General features: G+C 41.7%; 1 protein-coding gene and 1 pseudogene across 31 annotated transcripts in view; one reads left to right on the forward strand and one right to left on the reverse strand.

The window, feature by feature from the left end:
* The window catches only part of RBFOX1 (RNA binding fox-1 homolog 1), a 1,470,157-nt gene that overhangs the window by 1,359,168 nt on the left and 85,789 nt on the right, over nucleotides 1–25,200 (reverse strand). The gene's annotated exons all lie outside the window — the stretch shown is intronic.
* Nucleotides 9,218–14,690, forward strand: LOC101435592 (DPY30 domain-containing protein 2 pseudogene; annotated as a pseudogene).

A 25,200-nucleotide genomic window follows, 5' to 3' on the forward strand; every position in this document is an offset into this window, starting at 1 on the left:
CAAGATATTGAATGAAAATGCAAAAAGGAAAAAAAGAAAAAGGAGAATGCAATGAATTCCAGAGTACATGCTAGAGGACTTCCTGCATTTAGTTGATGCCTGGGGGCTGAAAAGCCAAAATGAAGGCAAAGGATTAATAAGAAGTGGAAAGCAAGACAGAGATCCATTACCATGAAAAATAGGAAAGGGCCTAGATTCCAGAAGCTGAGTGCTCAGTGCCATCTGGTGATGCAGAGGGACTGAGAACAGAAGAGCTGAGAATAGGCACTGACAGCTAAAATATCACGGGTGACCTTCGAGCGGGCTATTTCAGTACTGTAATAAGTGCCGCATTCATATGAAAAGGAGTTGAGCAAGTCAGGGGCGACCAGGAATGAGAAATCAACCAGGGACTGCTTTTTTCCCCCCAGAATTTAAAAGGACACATGGATTGAGGAGGTGAAAGACTTTAAGGATGTTTTGTTGATAGGATGAGGTACTCATGGGCCAAAAGATCCAGTAGAAGGAAAGAGATGGAACCTATCTATGAGAAGGGACCATTAGGACACGGAAATTACAGACAGGTGGGAAGGATCTGGGGTGAGTTGGGGGCAACCTTTTTGACTTAATTATCCCACCCCCAGGAACACCCACCCAATCAAATGGACAGAGTGCACTTAGAAATCTATATGTATGTCCTCCCATGGCCCACTGGATGGAACGTGGGAAAGTGTGGGCTATGGTGTGGAACACGGGACATGGGGTGCAGCGATGCCCGGAGATGTACTCACCAGATGCAATGGATGTGACATGATGATGGGGGAGAGTGTTACTGTGGGGGGAGTGGTGGGGTGGGGGTGGTGGGGGCAAATGGGGACCTGATATTTTTTTTAATGTAATATCTTTTTAAAAAATGAATAAATTGAGTAGAATTTGGAAAAAAAAAAAAAGAAATCTATATGAATATGCCTGCCTTGGGCTGCCCTAAAAGAGAATGCCAGAAGCATTTGCAAAGAAAGGGACTTAGAGGTTTTTCTTTTTCTTTTTTTTATTAAATTGTCTTTAAAAAAAAAACATGCATATATCACAAAAAATGTGATATTAAAAAATATAAGAGGTTCCCACATACCCCTCATCCCACCCACCCACTCCTCCCACATCGAGTCATCCTACTTCAGAAGTTTAACAAAGAGCTGATTCTCTCCTGCAGTGAACTGCTGGATGATATATTGGCATGCCTACTGGGGATTTGGGGCAATTGAAGGAAAAAGTTGGGGAGAAGAAGGGTATTTGGGAAGACAAATTAGTGCAAGGAGCTCTCTGTGCTTTTTCCAGGTGAAACCTGAGAAGAGAATTTGCTTCCTCCACCCCAATGAAAAAGTCTTTACACACACACCTGCTAGAAGAGAATGAGCTAATTCTCTTAGATTATCTCCATTGCCCTTCCTTGTTTGTTTGCTTCCACCTGAGAAAGGAGAGTCATTGTTGTGGTATTAGGTGAGATAAAAATGGAGAATGGGGCAGGGGGAGAAAGAAATCAAAACAGGAAAGGATGATGGCACAGCTATTCTGGAAAACAGTCTGGCAGTTCTTCAATAAGTTAAATACAAAATGGCCATATAATCGGCAAGTCCATCTCTGGGTATAGACTTCAAAGAACTGAAAGGAGGTACTTGAGCAAGTATTTGTACATGAATGTTCACAGCAGCACTATTCATAATAGCTGAAGGATAAAAATAACCCTTCAAGGGATGAATGTGGTAAATAAATACAATGGAATATTATTCTGTTATAAAATGGAATGAGACATGCTACAACACAGATGGACCTTGTGAATATTATACTTAGTAAAGAAGCCAGTTGCAAAAGGGCACCTTACGTATGATTTCAATTATATGAAATGCCCAGAATAGACAAATTCATACAGACAGAGAATAGATTACTGTTTGCCAGGGGTTGGGAGAAGGGAGGGGGGAGAGTGACTACTTAATGGATACATGGTTTCTATTTGGGGTGACAAAAATATTCTGGAAATAGAGTAGAAAAGGTGGATAACATCGTGAATCTACTAAATGCCTCTAAATTATACACTCTAAAATAGTTAAAACGAAAAACTTCATGATATGCATATTTTATCACAGTAAAAAATAATTATGCTGAGATAAAGAAAAAGGTAAAGAGAAAAGAAGGAATGAGAAAGAGAGAGAAAGTTAGAAAGAACCAGAGAGAACTAAAGTTAATCTGGAGTGGTCAAATTAATTAATAAAAAAATGGAGAAGAGTGATTTAAGTAGTTCCATGGGCTAGGATAAAGTGTTGAAGGTAAATTTTGAGTCACCAGCTTGTGTTTCTTTGCATCAAACTCCACAGAGCCTGAGAAAAGTGGACTCTTGGGATTTAGTAGGGTAACCGTATCTTTTTTTTTTTAATTGATTTTGTAAAAATATTACATTAAAAAAACAATATGAGGTCCCATTCAACCCCACCACCCCCACCCCACCACTCCCCCCCCAGCAACACTCACTCCCATCATCATGATACATCCATTGCATTTGGTAAGTACATCTCTGGGCATCTCTGCATCTCATGGTCAATGGTCCATATCATGGCCCATACTCGCCCACATTCCATCCAGTAGGCCTTGGGAGGATTTACAATGTCCGGTGATTGCCCCTGCAGCACCATCCAGGGCAACTCTAAGTCCCAAAGGTGCCTCCACATCTCATCTCTTCCTGCTATTCCCCATACCCATATCAGCCACCATGTCCACTTTTCCCACTCCACTCCAATGCCACCTTTTCTCTGTGGACCTTGGATTGGTTATGTCTGTGACATCTCTATGTCAAGAGGAGGCTCAGATTGCACATGGATACTGGATGCAATCCTCCTGCTTTCAGTTGTAGGCACTCTAGGCTCCATGGTGTGGTGGTTGTCCTTCTTCAACTCCATCTTAGCTGAGTGAGGTGAGTCCAATAAATCAGATTGTAGGAGCTGAAGTCTGTTGAGGCTCAGGGCCTGGCTATCATATTGTCAGTCCAGAGATTCAAATCCCCTAAATATATCTTAAACCCCAACACCAACTACAATTCCAGTAAAGTAGCATGAAAGTCTAATGAAAAGAGATTCCATCTGAATCCAGTTTCATCACGCAGAAACACCAGCTCCAAAGAAGGGCCATCTGACATGGCAGTGAACCCTGCCATGTCATATAGCCCGTGGGTCTCTTTAGCCCTCAAAGGAACCAATACCTGGGGTTGTATCTACTTCATCTGTCTCTTAGATTCTGCTCAGTTGTGCATAAGGGCAATCCTTCTAACAGCCTCCAGACTCTTTTTTAGAGACTTGTAGCCATATAAACTCATTTCTCCTTTCCATTTCCCCCTTACATTAGGTCAAACAGCATTTTAAAGTCATGTTATTATATGTAGACAGGGATATTCTGCTAGATCCGCATTGAACCTTCAATTCAAGGTCATTTTCCAGTTGCATCATCAGTTGGTACTTGATAGTGATCCCTCAGTGCCAGGGAGGCTCATCCCCGGGTGTCATGTCCCACGCTGGGGGGAAGGCATTGCATTTACATGTTGTGTTTGGCTTCGAGACTGGCCACATTTGAGTAACATAAAGGCTGTCAGGAGGAAATTCCCAGGCACAGTGCTGCTCTAGGCCTTGTTCTTATTTCAGGCATATAGGCTCACAAGCATAGTCATTAGTATCATGCTCTCACTGTTGGACCCTCATTCCTTCCTGGTTCTTACCGTTGCACCTGGGGGACTGCCACTGCTCCCCTAGTGACCACGACAGAGCACCCCCGGCCAGGAACCCAGTACCCCCCCCAGCTGTAGTTTTTAATTGTTGCCACTATGAGTATATCCAAACATTACCATGCACCCTGGACATATGCCCTGTATAGCTCCCTGTCAGCCATATATCACCTGTCAATAGTATCCTATACCAGTATTCCTCCGCTGCCATTGTTGAACCACTCTGTGATCCAAAACTTCCTGAAAATTGAAGCCCAATATAATGTCAGGTTCCCTTACTAGTAAGATGGCATATAGCGATGGGTTTAAAGGTTAGATATAGAATATGTGTTGACTTGGAAAAATTCTACATCCTATCTTTTTCTTTTTTTTTTTTCCTAATTATTGAACTTCTTTTCATAAGAGCCATAGACCACAGTAATTCATATATACAATATGCAGTACTCTCACACATCCACCATAAAACCTTTTCCCTTCCACAGCGATATTCTTATACCTTATTCATATCATATTTACTTACAGTGATGTAGAGACTCTGTGACAATAGCTTTCAAACAAGATGACATCTGTGCTTACATTGTGGCCCATACTTTAGGATATACAGTTTTCTAAATTTTTAGTTGTCCATTGTTTTACATTATGGTTTACATTATTAGTCTGTCGTCCCCTATATGTTTATGGTGTAATAGTACATGTTTTATATCCATCCTTGTGTACTCTCGTGAAAGTCCTCTCTTATCCCACATTTACTTTGGTTCCACACATTTAACATCCATTTTCCCATCCCCTTGGTGCCCACAGTGACATCCAACCTCCGTTTCCTGAGGAGCCACGTCCAGAGATACTTGCAACAAGTGTTCAGGGCCTAACTTGCTCAGCTACCCCAATGCCCTGGGAGCCACCCTTTCTCTCGAGAGATACAGTTCCCTCTATTTGATGGCATTAGTCCTCCCCAGGATGTGGGTCCACCCCCACTCTCACTACTTGGGTCTCTATCCAATGGTACCACCCACTCTGGCAAAATGAGCATTCAGACATTCCCCAGGAGCCCGTCCCGCATCAGACCATCCCCTCCAAGCATCCTAAACAGGTAACCCTCTTAATTATATTTTGATATTATTTTTTTTTTAAAGATTTATTTATTTATTTAATTCCCCCCCCCCCTCCCTGGTTGTCTCTTCTTGGTGTCTATTTGCTGCGTCTTGTTTCTTTGTCCGCTTCTGTTGTCGTCAGCGGCACGGGAAGTGTGGGCGGCACCATTTCTGGGCAGGCTGCTCTTTCTTTTCACGCTGGGCGGCTTTCCTCACGGGTGCACTCCTTGCGCGTGGGGCTCCCCCACGCGGGGGACACCCTTGCGTGTCACGGCACTCCTTGCGCGCATCAGCACTGCGCCTGGCCAGCTCCACACGGGTCAAGGAGGCCCGGGGTTTGAACCGCGGACCTCCCATGTGGTAGACGGACGCCCTAACCACTGGGCCAAAGTCCGTTTCCATATTTTGATATTATTATCTCAGCATTTTACTCTCAACCAACACCTGACACTCTCCTATGTTCGTATGCTACCCCTCCCTCCCCCCACTTTTTGGGCAAGATTACCCATCCGCCCGTCCCCATCCCCCCTCAAACCCACAAAGCCCCCCCCAAAGGCAACCCTTTGCCCCCATTTTGTCTCTCCTTTGTGCTCATACTTACCGCCAGCTCATCATAAATTCCACCCCTGCAGATGTCGGCACACGTCCTTCCTCCACCCCCCGATTTCCTGTAAGCCTATCGTTCAGTCTCTAGCTCTCTGAGGCAGCTTTCTTATTTCATATCATTGAGGTCATGTAGTGTTTGTCCTTCAATGCCTGGGTTGCTTCACTCAACATAAGGTTCTCAAGATTCATCCATGTTATCACATGTGTTTGTAGTGTATTTGTTCTTACAGCCGAGTAGTATTCCATTGTGCATATATACCACATTTTGTTGATCCACTCATCTGTTGATGGGCATTTGGGTTGATTCCAACTTTTGGCGATAGTGAACAATGCTGCTATGAACATTGGTGTACATATATCGGTTTGTGTCCTTGTTTTCAGTTCTGCTGGGTATATACCCAGCAGTGGTATTGCTGGGTCATATGGCAAATCTATGGTTAGTTTTTTGAGAAACTGCCAAACTGTCCTCCAGAATGGTTGGATCCTTCTGCATTCCCACCAGCAGTGGATGAGTGTTCCCCTTTCTTCACATCCTCTCCAGCATTTGTATTCTTTTGTTTTTTTCATAGCTGCCAATCTTATGGGAGTAAGATGGTATCTCATTGTAGTTTTGATTTGCATTTCCCTGATAGCTAGAGATTTGGAGCATTTTTTCATGTGCTTTTTAGCCATTTGTATTTCTTCTTTGGAGAAGTGTCTGTTTAAATCTTTTTCCCATTTTTTTAAATGGGTTGTTTATCTTTTTATTTTCAAAGATATAGGAGTTCTTTATATATGCAAGTTATAAGGTAACCATATCTTAAAGAAACATGAACGTGCCCTGGTCAAAATGAGTTTCCATTTTATACAGAACCTTACTCTTCAAGCAGACCTAACTGCCCTCACACATTCTTAAAAACCTGATAAGGTACACAGGCATGTAAAAGCTGAATGGCTTGGCCTCAGGAAAATAAGAATGGTTGCCTCATGTTTGCTGGCCCTGTGCCATTTAGCATTAGAACTATGGTTCCAGAGGGCAGAGAGAGGGTGACCTTGGGCTCAGGGCCTCAGTGTCCCTGGCTGCACGTGGAAATGGGCTAATGCATGCACATCACTTGGAGCAGGAAGCCCTGAGACCTGCAAGCAACAATAGCAGCAAGCACCACCATAACCACACAACGATAATCCCCATAGTTATGGGGATCCCACCTCTTGGTGCCTACATCTTTGTGTAATCCCGACCCCTGTAGTAGGAGCAAGACCTATAACCTGTTGCTAAGCAATAAAATGTGGCAAAAACGACGGGCCACCTCTCCATGATTACCGTAACTACATAAGACTCCATCTTGCCAGCAGACTCACCCTAGCATCTCCCTGTCCCCTTCCTGGCTTTAAAGAAACATGAATCCTACAGTCACAGTGAACTTGGAGCCACCAACAACCACACGAATGGGGAAACAGCCTTCCCCGGTCGAGCCTTCAAATGAGAACCCATCCCTGGCTGACACTTCGATTTCAGCCTTGTGAGACACCAAGCACTGGACCCAGCTAAGCCAAGCATGTCCTTCTGACCCATGGAAACCATGAGAAGATGAAAGAGAGAGAATAATTAGATGCCAAAGCAACTGTAGTGTCAGGGCTGGCTACATAATTTGTAGGGCACAATGCCAAATGAAAATTGTGTTCAAAAGTTATTTTAGAATTTCAAGAAGGCAATAACTGAGCATTCAACCATTGTGGGGCCTTCTGGGCACAGGGTTCTGCTGCACAGTTTGCAACAGTTTATCATTAATTCAATATTAGTATTAACAAAAGCACCACGATTCAAACAAAGGTCTGTTTGACTTCTAGGACTTCACATTTATAGCATAGGGGTAAAAGAATGGTTTTTGGGGCCACTGGCCAGGCTGCTTGACACTGAAGTTTCATTCTGTTACCAATAAGCTGGATGACCTCAAAAAACACGTTTAATGTAATGGAGCCTCAGTTCCCTGTTTTCTGTGTCTCTAAAACGGAAATAAATAGCCTGTACCTTTAAAAGGCTGTGAGGAATATAAGTTGATATATATTAAGCTCTTGGAACATTGCCTGGCACTTAGTAGGAACTGAATCAATGGCAGATAGCTTTATCACTCTAACACCACTCCATATTCTCTATCTAATTACTTACAACTGACAAAATTTGTATGCATCTGCTGAAGCTTCAACAGATTTAGAAAATAATCACCTATTGATGTGATTCATGAAAGTACCTGGGTAGAGGAAATATGATAGATTGGTTTCTTTAAAATGTCTCGGATCAGAAGCAAAACAAAAAAGCAAGTTGGGAGTTTCCAACGGTGGAGGGGTGCTAATTAACAACTCAATTAAAAAAGGCAAATTAAACTTTATGGTTCGTTATCCTCCACTGCTTGGTAAATTGTTTTGCTAGGCAAATGATTAAAAATGATCATTTCAGAAAACTGAAATAGCTTCCTAGGAACACACTATTTTTCAATATTATACAATGGCTTCACCACAAAATAAACTTACTTGATTAAAAGGAACAGTACTTCTATGTGTCTGGAAAGCCAGCAGTACAAATGTCAACCTGTGATGCATTGGGTATTTTGGGGGCCTGTGCAAGAATTTTGAAGAGAAATGTTTCCTGATGAATAAAACACATCACCACTTCCTTTCGTGCACTTTGTCTTTGTGGGTCCCATAAAGGTTTTTCTAAAATACCATTTGCAAATGTATAATTTACATCAAATTACTTTAGGTCGGAGCTCTGAAGAAATTCAGAGCTCAGACATTCCTAATAAAGAATAGTTTCTAGGGAATCTAAATGATGGTCAGAAAATAGATGTCATGACAAATTGAAGGATAAGACCTCACGGCTGTGACTCTTCGTGCTTTCTTTTCTGTTATTCCATCAGTAATTCTCAATTTAATTTTCCTCCCCAGAACAACTAAGTCATATGGTATCCTCTCACCAACAGTTGTGTTCAACTGGGATTATCTGGCAGGTTGTGGGGGTGTGTATCAAAGGTTTAGTCAAGTTAGAGAATTAGGGGGTACTAGCATGGCAGTGGGGCTACCTGGAGAGGTACAGGCATCACCTTTCATTGCTGCGGAAACAAGTGCACATAACCTCCCATCTCTGGTTCAAGGTTTTGTCCCCACACAGTTATTTCCTTAACTTCAGGGGGCTGGAAACATAAAAGAGCAAATCAAATATTTGTTGAGCATTACTGCTTCTGCCAAAAGTACTCACCATAATCATTCAAATCTTAAAGTACTATAAACCACCAGTGGAAGGAAAAGATTTCCAGAATAATAGGCATTTTCTTCTTCCTCAATTGGTGGTTAAAACCTGGTAAAGAGCATTTGGTTCCTTTGTAAACTACAGCATGTTAAGCTTCTATCATCCAGTAAAATGAAATAATGATAGAAAAAAAACAATATATGAGACTATAAACTAATTAAAGAGCAAGCTCAAATCATCATGAAGCCAGATCAGTTTTAAGTAAAGCTTCTTTTTTTTTTTTTTAATTTTTTTTTTTATTGACTTTGTAATAATATTACATTAAAAATATATATGTGAGGTCCCATTCAACCCCACCCCCCCACCCCCCCTCTCCCCCCCCCCAACAACACTCGTTCCCATCATCATGACACATCCATTGGATTTGGTAAGTACATCTTTGGGCACCTCTGCACCTCATATACATTGGTTCAAGCTTCTTAAGCGTCATTATCCACTAGTCGTGCACGGAAAGTGTTTTATGAAATTCTCCCCCCTTCCCCGCCCCCCATCATGTCTTTAACCTCTCAAGCAGCCGCCTACAGAGAGCCAAATAGCTGCAGGGAAAATGTGTTAATGATGCCAGCACATATGAGGCTCTCCAAAGGTATGAAGGATGATTACCTAACAATGATGAGGATGAACTTCTCTCACTTTCCATAGAAGGCTGTGGAGAGGAAATGGGTTTTTATGGCACCAACATGAACAAATTCAATGAGTCATTAAAATATCTTTATGACAAAAGAGAGTAGCTACATATTGATATGGTGAGTTTTGAAAGCATTAATTCTGCCCCCCACCCCAGTTCCGCCTGCTTTGGAGTCACCTGGGTAATGGGATAGAATTGTAGATTTCTGCCCTCTATGCCAGAAGTTCAGAATCAGATGCTCTCCAAGTGTGTGTTGCAATTTGCATTTTTAAAAATTACATTAAAGACAGGGTTAGTCAACTTTTTCTGTGAAGGCCTGTTACTAAATAGTTTAGGCAATTCCATCATCAGGTTTGTTTCTCGGCTACTCAACCCTGCAATTCTAGCGTAAAAGCAACGTAGATAATATGTGGATGAATGGATATGGCTGTGTACCAACAACATTTTATTTACAAAAACTGGTGTTGGGTCAGATTTAAACCCCTAGTCAAGAGTCTTCTTTTGAAGGCAGTATTTTTCATTGAGATAGAATATTCATACAGTGAAAGACTTAGGTCTTAAGTTCATAATTTAAAAAGTTTTGGTAAATGTGTACACACATGTAACCATCACTCTATTCAAGATGTACCTCATTTCCATCACCCTGGAAAGACCCATGGCCCCTCCTGGTTAGGCCCTAAACCTCGGAAGACAATCACTGTTCTAATTCTTAGTTAATTCTTGAAGACTATATAATGGAAGTGTATGTATGCTTTTGTGTCTGGCCTCTTATGTTCAGCATGTTGAGATTCACCCATGTCAATACATACATCAGTATTTTTCTCTTTTTTTATATTGCTTAGTAGCATTATTTTGTATAGTTATACCACAATGTATTGGTTTAACCATTCTCCTATAAAGGACATTTAGTTGTTTTACAACAGTCCCACCAACAATATGTGGAAGTTCTTGTTGCTCAGCATCCTCCTTGATATGTAGATTCTAAGGTCTCCCTTTAGCTCTCAGCTCTGCATCAAGTGATCTCTGCTAAGTCTGATGAAGGTTCCACTCAGAGTATAGGCAATGCAGCCAAGGATCTGCAGCCAGTTCCCATGAAGACTTAATGTACACCCCCTGCACAGCTGCTACTTCTCCTGGACTCTTCTGCCTGGCCCCCCTCCAATTCCACTTCTGCAGCCTGGAGCTCCCATCTCCTCCTCTACCTCCTCTGCTCAGCGGGTCCACCATGTTGCTTGGCTCTGCCCACCTGAACTGCAGCCGAAAAGGGTTCCTGGACAGAAAGCCAGAACCTTCAAGAAGCTCAGCTCATGTGTTTCCCTTCTCTCTAGGATCACAGCCTCATACTGCCTTTGCGGAAATGCCTGAAAAGAGCAGCCTCATACTTTTCATTCAGTTTTATAGTTACTTCCAGTAGGAAAGCAATGGTGTCAGTTATGGCACCATGGCTGATGCCAGAAGTCTTCCCAGATTTATAGAAACACAATAGAAACACAATGCACGACACACAGGTGATTTTACATTTTCTAATAGCCACATGATAAAAAGCAAAAAATGAACAAGTGAAATTAATTTAAAACTTATTAATGACATTTTACAATATATGTTCACACTAAGTCTTCCAAAGACAGTGTGTATTTTATATGTACAACATATCTCAATTTGGATCAGCCACATTTCACTTGTTCAGTAACCACATGTGGTTGGTCGCTATGGTATTAAACAGCATAGCTCTAGAGTAATCTAAAGCACACTAAAATTAGACAAACATTCAACTACACGAGTTTCCAAAGAAACTTCTAGAACGCCAAGAATATTATCAATATATGCTTACCTAATCCAGTTTTCTGAAGAAGAAAAATATTCACACCAAAACCTTCATTTCTTTCATCAAAAATGTAGAAAATGTATTTAAGTTTTACAAATGTAAGCCAAAGGAGCTATTACAGAGATAACAAGTTAATGTCACTCATCTGGGAATTTGCTATTAACATCTGCTCTCTCTCTGACTGTCCAACATTTATTTAATAGTGTGACCTTTCTTGGGTCTTGATTTCCTAATCTATGATGTGAACAAAACCATAAACTGTCCTCGCCAGGATGCAGGGTGGTTTAAAATTGACTAGTGAACAGAATTATTTGAAAAGGTCCCACATGAATCTCCTTTAGAGGCTAAGCACCACCTAACCTGCAATTCATTTCTGCAAGGTCAACTTAATTTTCACTTTTGGAATTCAAGGCTACGTGTTCCCAAAGCCCCTCAAACACATGAAGGGCGGGGACCATCACTCCATTTCTTTTGAGTTCCTGCATTGCCTTCCACAACACTCGGCTTAGGATACCCAAACAGTTCTTGAATTAAGAGGCATGGATTAAAACAATAAATAAAAATAAAAAGAGGCATGGATTAGCCATGAACATTCTTTTATTTTTATGAATGGTGATTGGAGCAAATGCTTGAAGAAGGTAGAGGAGGAAAAAAAATATTGCAGAAAGAGAAAAGAACTTTAAAACCAACAAGAGAGCAAGAGAATAACCTAAGATACACAATAGGTTTGTTCTACCTTTTTAAGCCGAATCCCACCAAGGGATCCCTCCCTGACATGCTTGCTCCACTGTAGCCACACCTGATGCCACTCGCTTCTCACACAGGCCAAATGCACACCTATCCCCAGGTCTTCGTACTTGTTCTCCCCTCTGCCGGGAATGCTCCTCCCAAAGCTCTTGGCATACCTGGCTCTGTCCCTCCCTCCAAGTTTCATCTTCACCAAAAGCCCTTCCCTGACCACCCTCTCCGAGCCGGGCCTCATAACCATCTCTCTCGATTTCTGTCCTAGTATCTATCTCAAGGTGCTTCTCAGTCGGTCTCCCCATGAGAATCCAAGTGGCATGAAGGCAGGCATTTTGTCCGTGGGCTCTTTTCTTCCCTCAGCCCCTAGCCCAATACCTGATCTCTAACAGACCTTGGCATACATTTGCGGTGGCAGTGGCATGAATGTGAAGCCTTCGAGGTCTGGAGATGCCTGGTGAAAGGTCCACGGTTCAACGGAGGACCACGCTTATTAAGTGAGGGGAGGTAGAGCCACAGTCCGGGTTCCGCGAGCTCAGTGGCTTGGGTTATGGGCCTGAATGCACGTGGAAGATGGTTTCCAGAGTGGCCCTGGGACCATGTCTGTTTCCTTCTCCTGAAATGGGACTAATGAGAATACTTACTTCAAGGAATGGTAATGATTAAGTCTGATAGGAGATAAAAAGCACTGGGCTTGGTCCAGTGAAAGCACTCGATACATGGACACTATTAGCTGGGTGATGGGTGTCAGAAAATTCATCTCCTGGCACCGACAGAAAGGTGAGGGGGTCTAACACACCTGGTTCTGGTGCCTGGGCCACCTGGGCTCCATCCGTTCCCTCTCTGAAATATCATTTGAAAACCTGGACTTTCCAAAAAATGAAGTCATCCTAATTTCCTTACAAACTTTCTTTTTTTTTTTTTTTTTGTTTAATTCTCCATTACATTTCAAATGAGGTATTTAATCCTTTGGATTTGATTTCCTGGCTGCAGCAGAAATGGAAAATGCAAGTAAACACCATATTGGAAATCTGACTGTTCAATGAATCGCAGAATTCTTTTCTCATTTGTCATAGGAAAAAAAAAATTTTTTAAAGAAAGAAGTTAAGGTTGTTTATCAGACAATCAAGCTAAGCTCCTTGAGAAGCAATTATTATGGAGGAATTTCCCTCCATTTCTGATAGCTTACCATTTTAAGACTGAAAGGTATTTAACTGGAAATCACTTTTTTAAACAGCAGTCTCATAATCCTTTATAAAATCTCTCCCTGGCAATATCAGTAGGAAGGTTTGTACATCTCACAGTATAATGGGGAAGAAAATAGCCTGCCCACACTTTGCCACTGATCTGTGAGAACGTCCCACAGAGAGCTAGCAGAGGATAGTAATTGCATTACTCCATCTCCTACAAATCCTGCTCAACCTGAACCATCCATCCAGTGTAGGCACACGCATACCCTGCCTGCGACCAGCTCCCACGGCCTTTTCACCTTGGATTCAGAACCTCCGACAAAGCCGAATCTGCTTAGGGTACACGCTTCTCCAGGAATTTAATCCTTGACCAATGGATGAGAAGTACACGCCAGGCATCTGCTGTCCACATTTTTCACTACTCAAGTGTGATCATCGGCATAGAATCCCTTGTAAACTATCCGAGAGCAAATGTAGAGGACGCTGATTCTTGGAAGGCTTAGGTACGTGCCAAAAGCAAGCACAGAGCAATCCTATCCTGCATCTGGCACAGAGAAGCGTCCTCAAAGCCTGTCCTACTGCGCTTCCTAACTCAGCTGGAGAGGTACGCGACCCTCCTTTTTTTCCCTTTGCCTCTCCTCCATCTGGTGAATTGTATTTGTACTTTCAGATAAGAAAAAAATAGCAACACACAAACTGTGTTTCAAAACATACCAACAGTGATGTGCATAGCACAGGTGATCCACAGAGAGACGTGCAAAAGCCTTCAGCTGGGGACTGCAATTTCACATACCTCCAAAGCCCAGGCAGGTGCACACACAGACTAGACAGCGCAGCCACCTTGGAAGGGAAGCCTGTTGCCATGGGAGGACGCAGGCCGGCAGGGCCAGACCTTCCGATTTGTGAGGGAAGCAAAGTCCCAGTTGCTGATGCCAAATTACCTGGTCTTAAAACACCACAGGGGCCTCAGGAGGTACACAGCAAAGGGGAAGGGTCTCGAGGGTAAGGAAACTAAGGCTCAGAGGGCCTGAATGACTGGCTAAAGATGACACGGCTGACCCCAGGGTGGAAACTGCCTCCCTGCAGCGGTGATTTGGAAAGTGCCTGGCTCAGGCACTAGCAGAGGTGGAGACGGTACAGCCCAGGGACTTTAATAAAGTCCCTGGCTCCCTGGCTTTATCATTTCAGGAAGACCTCGAAGGCAAAAGAAGAGACTATGCAGGAGGACAACTGGAGGAGGACAGTGACAGTAACCTCAAGGAGGTAGAAATGAAAAAAATGCTGAAGCAAAAAGAGTATCAGGCTCAACACACGTGTGAGAAGGTGTCATAAAGCACCAGCTTCTGTAGCTGTTTCCACAGAGGGCACATTTATGCGAGAGGACATTAAAGCCCTAGAGCCTTGAAGCAGAAATCTGCCGGGAACTTTCACTAGATTCCCGGAATGCCTCTTCAGAGTCCTCCCTTGGAATCAGCTGGCAAGACTGACTGGGACTTTGAAACGCCACAAGAAATCAATTAGCAAGGGGCTTGTCAAAATTAAGTTGCTCACAGAATATCTGCTGGCCCCACGTGTCCCTAGATTATCAGAAGCTGGTTACTTCTTATCACCCTTCCCTCAAAGCCGCAAGCCAAGCAAACGGTCAGCTAGAAGAGCTATTACTTGAAGATGACAATTGCCCAGATGAAACCAAGATTTAAGGAGCTGTGGGAGGGGGTGTCTGATAGTCATAAAATGGCCTTAAGCATGTGACAATGTGAACTACTCGTGGGTTAAAATAAACTCAGAATAAGGATTTGAAATATGTCAACTCTCTTCTCCCAGTGGCTCAGACCAAAATCCTCCGTGCCATCCTGGGTTCTACACGTGTTCCTGCCCCCTAGAGCTGATCTGTTGCCTTCCATTTAAAATACAGCCAAAATCCAGTGCCTTCTCACTCCTCCACGGGTAGTCCCCCAGCCCAGACCACGGTCACGTTTTTCCTGGATTACCTCAAAGACCCGTTAACTGGTCTCCCTTCTTCTGCCCCTGACCTTCGATAGTCCACCCACACCCCGAAAGCCAAGGTGATCTTGGTAAAACGTGAGTCAGAGCAGGTCTAATGAGTGGCTTCCTATTTCAGTCACAGAAACATCCAGGGCCCTTCTCCTGTGACCTAACGGACTACCTAGGATCTGATCGCCCACAGCCTTTCTATGCTCCACCATGCTGTGTCCACTCCAGCCACACCCACCTCTTGTTCTTCAAATAGGCCACCCACGGTCTGATCCCAGAACTTTGGCATTCTCTTCTCCCCTCCTGGAATGCTCCCACCTACCCACATTCCTCACACTCCCTCCCCTCCCCTCAATCCCCATGCCAACCCTGGTTTCTGCAGATCCTCTCTTCCTCCAGGGCTTTACTCACAAGCCCCCTTCTCCTAGAGGCCTTTTCCGGCCATCTTACCTCTTCTTCACCACCCCCACCCTCATACACTGTTTTCTGTTAGTCTCTTTCAGTAGAGTGCAAGCTCCATGAGGGCAGAGACCTTATTCTGTTAACTTTTGTATTCTCGGCAGTGCTTGACACAGGAGGTGCCCAGTAACTACTTGCTCAATTAAAAAAATGTTGACAAATAATACAAGCAAATAAACTGTGTGGCTCAAACGAAACACCTCTTCAGGCCAAATACAGCCTATGGGGCCACCAGTTTCCAACTTCTGTTTTGAAATCAAGGACGACAAAAGAAAACAAACACTCTGTTTCTTAAGGACAAGAAAAGCACAGCTAGTCTTGACAGAGCAAGAGGCTTACTCCTCCTGAAGTTTTTCACGCCTCCAAAGTATCCCTTAAGCTACAGCAAACACTTTCCCAATAGCCATGTATGTTCTAACGCTAATGTTCACTAGAGAACACCTGTGGTTTATATAATTCCAATAGTTAAGTTTCTTAACTTTTGAGAGAGATGCTGAAAATATTTTCTTTTTCTTTTTGTGGGTATTTGGGTATTCTTTAACTAATTCTCATCTACCTATCCTGAAGTCCATTGTCAGAAGCTTTGGTGCATAAAGGATAAGAGATATTTTTATATGCTCACACCCTGCCACACAGATCACATTTTGCAAAAGCTGGCAGAATGAATGACAAAGGACCAATGGCTTTCTCATCCAATTAACTGAAAAGATAGAGTTACTCTCCCCTTCAGAGGAAGAAGAGCCAGTGCCTCCCTGGGGCGCTGACTCAGCACATCGGCCACCCCACTGTCAGTCAATCATTAATGGGAAGGGAGGCTGCAGGAATGCCGACTCGGCAGAATATAAGCCTGGACGCGACAAATAGCCAATGTAGGAAGATGGCTTCAAGGCAGGGTATATCTTAAAGGATGAACTCAATTGAGAAAGTGGTGAAAACAGCAAAGTAAAGGGTTAGTGTATTTATCAGATTCATTTGTGCATTCAAGATATAGTACAGGTTCTTTAAAAATACATCTATCCACCTATGTGTCCATGTATTTATTTATGCATCTGTGTGTATGTGTATTTGCATATGTGAGTGTTTTTGATCACCTCTTAGACAGTAGTGCCTGTGATTAGCAATGGAGCTACACAAATTATGATATCTTGCCCACTGTCAAGAAATTTACAGACTAACAGAAGTGACAATTGTATTAGTCAGCCAAAAGGATGCTGATGCAAAGTACCAGAAATCTGTCGGCCTTTATAAAGGGTATTTATCTGGGGCATGTGAAATGGTAGCTGATCTCTATGAGGGTTCAGTCTTCCTCTTCCCCTTAAGGCTCCTTGGGCCCAGCTTGTTCCAATCTCAGCTGTAGGCTGGGGGGCTTGTTTTTTTCCGGGCCTTCTCGGCTGCTCAGGGCTCTGGTCTCTTCAGCTGCAAACTATCAGATGAACGGTGCAGCTCTCCCCAGGGCTTCAGTTGTTTGAGCCTCCTCCTTTCTGTCACATGGAAGGACAGAAATGACCAAGTTCTCTCCTCTGCCTTGTCTATGGAGCTCTCTTTCTTTCTGTGCCTTCTTCTGTGTCTCTTCTAGAGTGAGTGTCTGTTTATATAGCTCACCAGGGGGGCCGGACTCAAACTGAGTTAAGTCGAATCAAAGCCCTAATCGTGACTTATCAAGTAAATGTAAAACCTTTTAATTTAATGTAATCGAAGGGTACCACACTCAGAAGAACAGACCAGTGTACAAATATAATCAATATCTTTTTTGGAATTCATAAATAATATTAAACTGCTACAGCAATCAAGTCAGTAAAAGACATTAAAAAAAATAAAAGCACACGGGAAGGATTAACTCTGACCTGGATATTTCATAGCCATTGTCTCATGTAGTCCCATAGCCAACTTATAGAAATAGGTAGGGTTAAGGACCCCTTTTCTGCAGATCAGGAAACAATCTCAGAGAGAGTAATCAACTAGTTCACATGCACACTGCCAGAAAACAAAGGCGGTGGACCGGCCCGGGCACCCTTGACTGGCAAAGTCCACATAAACCACTATGCCACGCTATGGGCCAAACAGCAGGATGCTCAAGGTTCAGTTGAGTCTTAGAAGGATGAGCGGCGCACACGGTGGGAGAACAACACAAGCAAATGGAAGCGGGCAACCAGATGCACCAAGAGTGAACAGACCATGCGCTAGGACCTGGAGGTTTTCCGAGGAGGCTGGACCCCAGGGGCTGGGCCTGGAGAGTGGGCTGAGATGAAAAGAAGGAAAGTAACTGGACACAGGGTTTCAGACACTATCATCAAGCATGATGTTTCTCCAAAGGAGGGCCACAGAGGACCTACATCAGACTGACCTGGGAAATGTGTTAAAAATACAGATTCCTGAGCCCCACTGCAGACAACTTGTGTCACTGTCTCAGAGCAGGGCCCAGAAAGCTACATTTTGGTAAGCTCCCCAGTTGTGTCTTAGGCATGCTAAATTTTGATGCCCACTGCTCCAGGATCTAGCTTATAAAAACTTCAGTGCACATACATCCATGGGTCTGCCAGGCTGTGCCTAGAGGGACAGGATGACTGTGTACACACTCCTGGCACAACAGGTGAACGCTAAGGTTTCTTTCTGACATGGACGTTGTGGATTGCTACATTAAGACACACATGGGTCAATAATAAATTAGAATGTAAAATTGTGAAACGCATTTTTATAAGTGGAAGCCCAAGAGTTCTAATAAATAATAAAAATGAACTTGCAGTAGGAACAAGCTGTCTCATGCTACAGCCCCAGATTTCCTCATCCTCTCCTTTACTCTTCACTATTCCTTCCCGCCCCCACCAAACCCTGGACTACACATCCTCTTATGCTAGAAATGTTTCAGTGAAAAAGTCTGAGAGGAACTACAGTGGAGATTGGTAGCACTGGAAATGAAAAGGCCTACAAAGGAGAATGACAAGGCTGCAGAAAGACAGCTCTGAATTGCAGCTTTGTCAATTCAGCCATCCGAAGTCAAAGCGGCAGGAAAAGTAGCTACAAGAGACTAGGAGATCCTGAGAACCAGAGCCAAACTATAATGGTAATAACACTAATACCTCCTATAAACAGCTAATATTTATTAAGCCAGGATGGTTTCTTACATGATCCTCATGGTAAACCTGCTGTAGGTTCTGTGGCCATGCTTATTTCATAGATGGAAACTGAGGCTCAAACAGATTAGCCTGCCCACAGTCCTGAGAAGCAAGATGGCTAGAGAAGATGGAAGAGAAGGGGCGTTTCATTTCAGTGTCCCTTTAGGAAGGCACAACTTGAGAGATAAGCTTATGACTCCCAAGTTCTGTTTTCTTTTCTTTCCAAGGACAGCCAGTGCCAGTGCCAAGATACTCAGCAGTCCCTCAGAAGTCCTGAGGGTTCCAAGCAGGAGAACGGAGCCTGGTCAGACCATCAGGACCGTGATCTGCACAAAAACCAAGCACCGTGGAGAAGTTGCATATTGCACCCAAAGCTGAGAGTGAAGGGGAGGGTGGGAGACCACCAACAAGATCCAGAGGCTTCCTTTCCTTGTGGACAATCTGCATGCAAGGAACTCCATTAGGCATTTCTGCTCTCATCTGAATATCACATCAACAGTATTAAAGTACGTGAGAACAGAATTTATAAAGAAACTAGGGCTCATAGATGCAGTATGGTGTGACCAACTCACACAGTGAGGCCACAGCTAAACCAGGTCCTGAGTGCATCGAAATGCTAGTCACCTAGGAACAAATACTGGATGACCCATCAGGTGAGGTTACTCAGAACCTCATGACCACACTGCCCAAAGTGGATTTGAACCAACTGCACCTAAGGTGTTATTTGGGGGTGTTAGCTGGTTGTGAAGTAGGGTGGGGTAAGCAGTTTACACAGCAGCACCCCCTCCCTGACTCTCTGCTATCTTCTTTGAGACCTACCTCCAAATGCTGTTATCTTTACGTAATATCTCCTGGAATTCCTGACTGGCTTTAGGGCTTCAATCTCTTCCAATTGCTCTCCCAAGTGGAGATGGAGACTGATGGAATTTCAGTCTACTGCCCAGGCTGCATACCCATCCATCTCCACTAAATGATGAGTGGACATTTTTGTTCATTGCCCCATAGTCAGGCAAGACACTGGTTTAATTCTTAAAGCCCTAACCTTCTGGTTCAGAGAACCAGTGGTTAGGGGATGGACTTTGGAGTAAGGCAGCTTGGGGATCAAAAGGAAATCATCACTTAACCAGCTGGGTGGAGTCAGAAACACAACAACCCTCTCTGCCCTTGTTGTAGCTGCAAAATGGCGCAAGAGGTACAATGACCTCACAGAATGATGGGAGGATTGAGATAAGCCACATGACACATTTGAACACACTATTTGTTATGTTCTTGGTGCATACATATTCAATAGGTGTTAGTTATTTCAGAAGGGAGTAAAAGAATGGTGAAAGAGCTTAACCAGCTGGGTTAAACTGAGGATGTCACCACAACTAGTTCAGTAAACCTGGGCAAGTCGCTGGCCCTCTCTGAGCCTGTTTCCTCATCAATAAAATGGAAATAGGTGTACCTATCAGAAAGGGTGTGAACATTCAATGACATTCCCCGTAATCACGCTAAGCACAGTGTCCAACATATACTTATGTGCTCAGTAGTATAAGTAATTAATATTATTAGGAGATCCACAGCAAATTCTAACAGTTCATGCTGGCAGCATTCATCTGAATCATTGTTTCCTCTAAATAAGAAAACAAAATTTTCAAAGCAATTAGCTTTTCAACAAGCAAAATTATTTACAGCAAAGGGAAAACTATCTAGACAGCAAAGAGATTAGTGGTTACCAGTAGTCAGGGATGGGAAGAAGGGCTGATTACAAAGGAGCAGCATGAGGGAATTGTTGGGATGATGGAACTTCATGTATTTTTCTGAATCCATACAACAGTACACAACAAAGAGTGAATTTTAATGTATTTGAATTTTTAAAATACCAACCAGAATGTGGAGGGTAAATTAAGATAGAAGTCATACGGTGACAAAGAAATTCAATGATTGTAAAATGAATCATATAAACACAATAAAAGGGGTGGGGTAGAAAGGAGCTGACCTAAGTAGCTTTGGAAAACCATGTTTTAACTGGATGCTGCAAAGCTAAGGACAAAAAAGTCTATACACAAACACAACTCTTTTTCTTCCTGAAGGTACCATTGATTGAACCTGGGACTTCGTACATGGGAAGCAGGTGCTCAACCACTGAGCTATGCATGCTCCTCAAATAATTATTTTATTGTTTCTTGAGAAGATTAAGTATGACTGTTTTATAAAGCAATCTGGAAAATAGCCAGTGTCTCTCTCTCTCTTTTTCAGTAGGAACTGGGGATTGAACATGGGAAGCAGACACTCAACCACTACACCCACTATCCCCACAGTAGCTCCTTAATTTGCTTCTCACGGGAGTATAGGTCTGAAAATCTTAAACAATTTTATATGAGTACCATACAAACAAATGAGGAAATGAATTGTAGCTAATAGGAGCCATGTAGCTCATTATCACAGAAAGAAATTACAGATAAATAAAGGGGGAAAGTGAGAATAAACCCTATAATGCTGGATTGGAGTCTGTTGTCAATATTAACTGAAGTATTAAAATGTATGTGCATAAAAGGACAAATATTATATGGTCTCACTAATTTGACCTGATTATAATGAGCAAACTCTTGGAGTTAAAATCTAAATCATACGTTACCAGGAGATAGAATGAACATAGAGAAGGGGGAGCTAATGCTTTATTTGTGCAGAATTTTTTAAATCAATTTTATTGATACATAATAAAGCATAAATCCATTCAAAGCGTGCAATCAATGGTATTTGCAATAATCAAATAGTTGTGCATTCATCATGTCAATCATTTTTAGAGCATTTTCATTACTCCCATAATAATAATCAACAAAAAACTACTAAACAAACAAAACTCATCATCTCTCAATCTCTCTATGCTTCCCCTGCTGTACATAGCTGTTATTCTGTTTCCTTCTCTCTAGTATATTTGTATTTATAGTTTGTAAAAACAGTCATATATGCAATATCATCCATATTTGTATTTTACATGAGGTTTCACTCTGTTATACGGTCCCTTGTTACATTTTTTAGCTTTCTTTCTGGTAATATATACATGTTCTTAGACTTTCCCTTTCAACCACTGTCATACCATACCACACCATGATGTGCTCTCACCATTTCCATTCATTTACAAAGACTTACAAACAACCTTTTAAGCAATTCTGCACAGATTAACCCTCAGCTTCCCATTCTCTACTCTCATTCTATTTTTTGCTGACCTATGTTCTAATACTCAATTCCATGAATTTACACAATGTATTTAGTTCATAGTAGCTCAGTCATACAGTATTTGTCCTTTTGTGTCTGCCTTGCTTCATTCAACATAATGGCATCCAGGATCATCCATGCTGTCATATGCTTCCTGAGTTCATTTCTTCTTACCACTGCATAATATTCCATCCTGTGTATACATCATACTTCGTTTATCCATTCATCAGTTGATGGACACCTGGATTGTTTCCAACTTTTGGCAAATGTGCATAATGCCATTCTGAACATTGGTGTGCAGATGTCTAATCATGTCACTGCTCTCAGTTTTTCTGGGTATATATCTAGTAATGGCATTGCCAGGTCACATGGCAAGTCTATATCTAACTTCCTTAGGAACTGCCAAACAGTCCTCCACAGTGGCTGCACCATTCTACATTCCCACCAACAGTGGATAAGTGTTCCTATTGCTTCACATACGCTCCAACATTTACAGCTTTCCAACTTGTTAATAGTGGCCAGTCTAAAGGGTGTGAAATGATATGTTGTAGTTTTGATTTGCATTTCCATAATCATTAGTGATGTTGAACATTTTTTCATGTGTTTCTTTGCCATTTGTATTTCTTATGGGGACAACTAACTTTTCAAATCTTTTGCCCATTTTTTAATTGAGTAGTTTGTCTTTTTATTGTTGAGTTGTATGATCTCTTCATACATCATGGATATTAAACTCATATTGGATATGTGATTGCCAAATATTTTCTCGCATTGAGTGGGTTGCCTTTTCACTCTTTTGAAAAGTCCTTTGAGATGCAACAGTGTTTAATTTTTAGGAGGTCGCATTTATATTTTTTCTTCTGTTGCTTGTGCTTGGATGTAAGGTTTAAGAAACTACCTCCTACCACTAGATATGAAGTTGTTATCCTACATTTTCTTTTAGGAGGTTTATGGTTGTAGCTTTTATATTTAGGTCCTTGATCCATTCTGAACTAATTTTGTATGAGGTAGGGGGTCCTCTTTCCTTCTTTTGGATATGGCAATCCAGCTTTCCCAGCACCATTTGTTGAATAGACTGTTTTGGCCCAGCTGGGAGGGCTTGAATGCCTTGTCAAAAATCACTTGATTGTAGATGTGAGCGCCTGTTTCTGAGTTCTCAATTTGGCTCCATTGGTCAATGTATCTGTCTTTATGCCAGTACCATGCTGTTTTTACCACTGTAGCTAAGTAATATGCTGTAAAGTCAGGAAGTGAGAGTCCTCCAAATTCGTTCTTCTTTTTTTAAAGACATTTTTGGCTATTTGGGACCCTTTAACCTTCCAAATAAATTTCATTATTGGCTCTCCATTTCTGCAAAAAAGGCTGTTGGGATTTTTATTAGATTGTGTTGAATCTGTAAGTCAGTTTGGGTAGAATTGACATCTTAATGGTATTTAGTCTTCTAATCCATGAACACAGAACATCCTTTTCTTTATTTAAGTCTTCTGTTTCTTTTGGCAATGTTTTGTAGTTTCCTGAATACAGGGCCTTTATGTCCCTGGTTAAGTTTATTCTTAAATATGTGATTGTTCTAGTTGTTATTATAAGCAGAATTTTTTTTCTGATTTCCTCCTCAGATTGCACATCGGTAGTGTAGAGAAACACTATTGAATTTTGCATATTAATCTTTTATCTCACAACTTGACTGAACTCATCTATTAGTTCAAGTAACTTTGCTGTGGATATTTCAGGATTTTCTAGATATAGGATCATATCATTAGCAAATAGTTCATACTTTACTTCTTCCTTTCCTATTTGGGTGCCTTTTATTTCTTTATCTACCCTAATTACTCTAGCTAGATTCCAGCACAATATTGAATAACGGTGGGGACAGCAGGCATTTTTGACTTGTTCCTGATCTCCATGGGAAAGCTTTCCATCTTTAACCATTGAATACAATGCTAGTTAGAGGTTTTTCATACATGCACTTTACCATATTAAGAAAGTTTTCTTCTATACCTATCTTTTGAAGAGTTTTTATCAAGAAAGGGTGTTGTATTTTTTCAAATGCATTTTCTGTACCAATCTAGAGGATCATGTGATTTTCTTCTTCAATTTATTAGTGTGGTTTATTACAATAATTGATTTTCTTGTGTTGAACCACCCTTACATGCCTGGGATAAAACCTACTTGAGTATGGTGTATAATTCTTTTAATGTGCTTTTGGATTTGGTTTGCAAGTATTTTGCTGGGGATTTTTGCATCTATATTCATTAGAGCTATTGGTCTGCAATTTCTTTTTTCATAGTATCTATCTTGTTTTGGTATTAGGGTGATGTTGGCTTCATAAAATGAGTTTGGTAGCATTCTTTCCTGTTCAACTTTTTTGGAAAAACTTGAGCAAGAGTGGTATTATTATAGATTGTCATTGAATGAGTGGTAAAATTCATCTGTGGAGCCATCTGGTCCTGGGCTTTTCATCTTTGGGAGATTTTTTGTAACTGTTTCAATCTCTTCTCTTTTATGATCGGTTTGTTGAGGACTTCTATTTCTTCTCAGATCAGTGTAAGAATGTTTCCATCTCATCTACTTTGTCTAGTTTTTTGACATACAGTTGTTCTTAGTGTCCCCTTATGATGTCTATTATTTCTGCAGGATCACAGGTAATGCCTCCCCCCCTTCTCATACCTGATTTTATTTATTTGCATCTTCTTTTTTTCTGTCAATCAAGCTAAAGGTTTGTCTATTTTGTTGATCTTCTCAAAGAACCAAATTTGGTTTTGTTGATTTTCTCTATTGTTTTTTGTTCTCAATTTATTTCTGCTCTGATCTTTATTATTTCTTTCCTTCAGACTGGTTTGGGAATAATTTGTTCTTCTTTTTCTAATTCCTCCAGGTGTGCAGTTAGATCTTCAACTTTAGCTTTTTCTTCTTTTTTAATGTAAGCATTGAGGGGTATAAGTTTCCCTCTCAGCTCTGATTTTGTGGTGTCCCATGGTTTTGCTATACTGTGTTCTCATTTTCATTCATCTCAAGATATTTGCTGAATTATCCTGTAATTTCTTCTTTGACCCATGATTATTTAAGTGTGTGCTATTTAATCTCCATGTATTTATGAATTTTCCCTTCTTCCATTCATTATTCATTTCCAGCTTCATTCCATTATGCTCAGAGAAAGTGTTTTTTTTATAATTTCAATATTTTTAAATTTAGTGAGACTTGTCTTGTGACCAATCATGTGTCTATCTTGGATCCGTGAGTGCTTGAAAAGACTGTATATTCTGCTGTTTGGGGGTGCAATGCTCTACAGATGTCTAGTAGGTCTAGTTCATTCATCATATTATTCA

Source organism: Dasypus novemcinctus, chromosome 23 (genome assembly GCF_030445035.2).
Source record: "Dasypus novemcinctus isolate mDasNov1 chromosome 23, mDasNov1.1.hap2, whole genome shotgun sequence".
NCBI classification, from domain to species: Eukaryota; Metazoa; Chordata; class Mammalia; order Cingulata; family Dasypodidae; genus Dasypus; species Dasypus novemcinctus.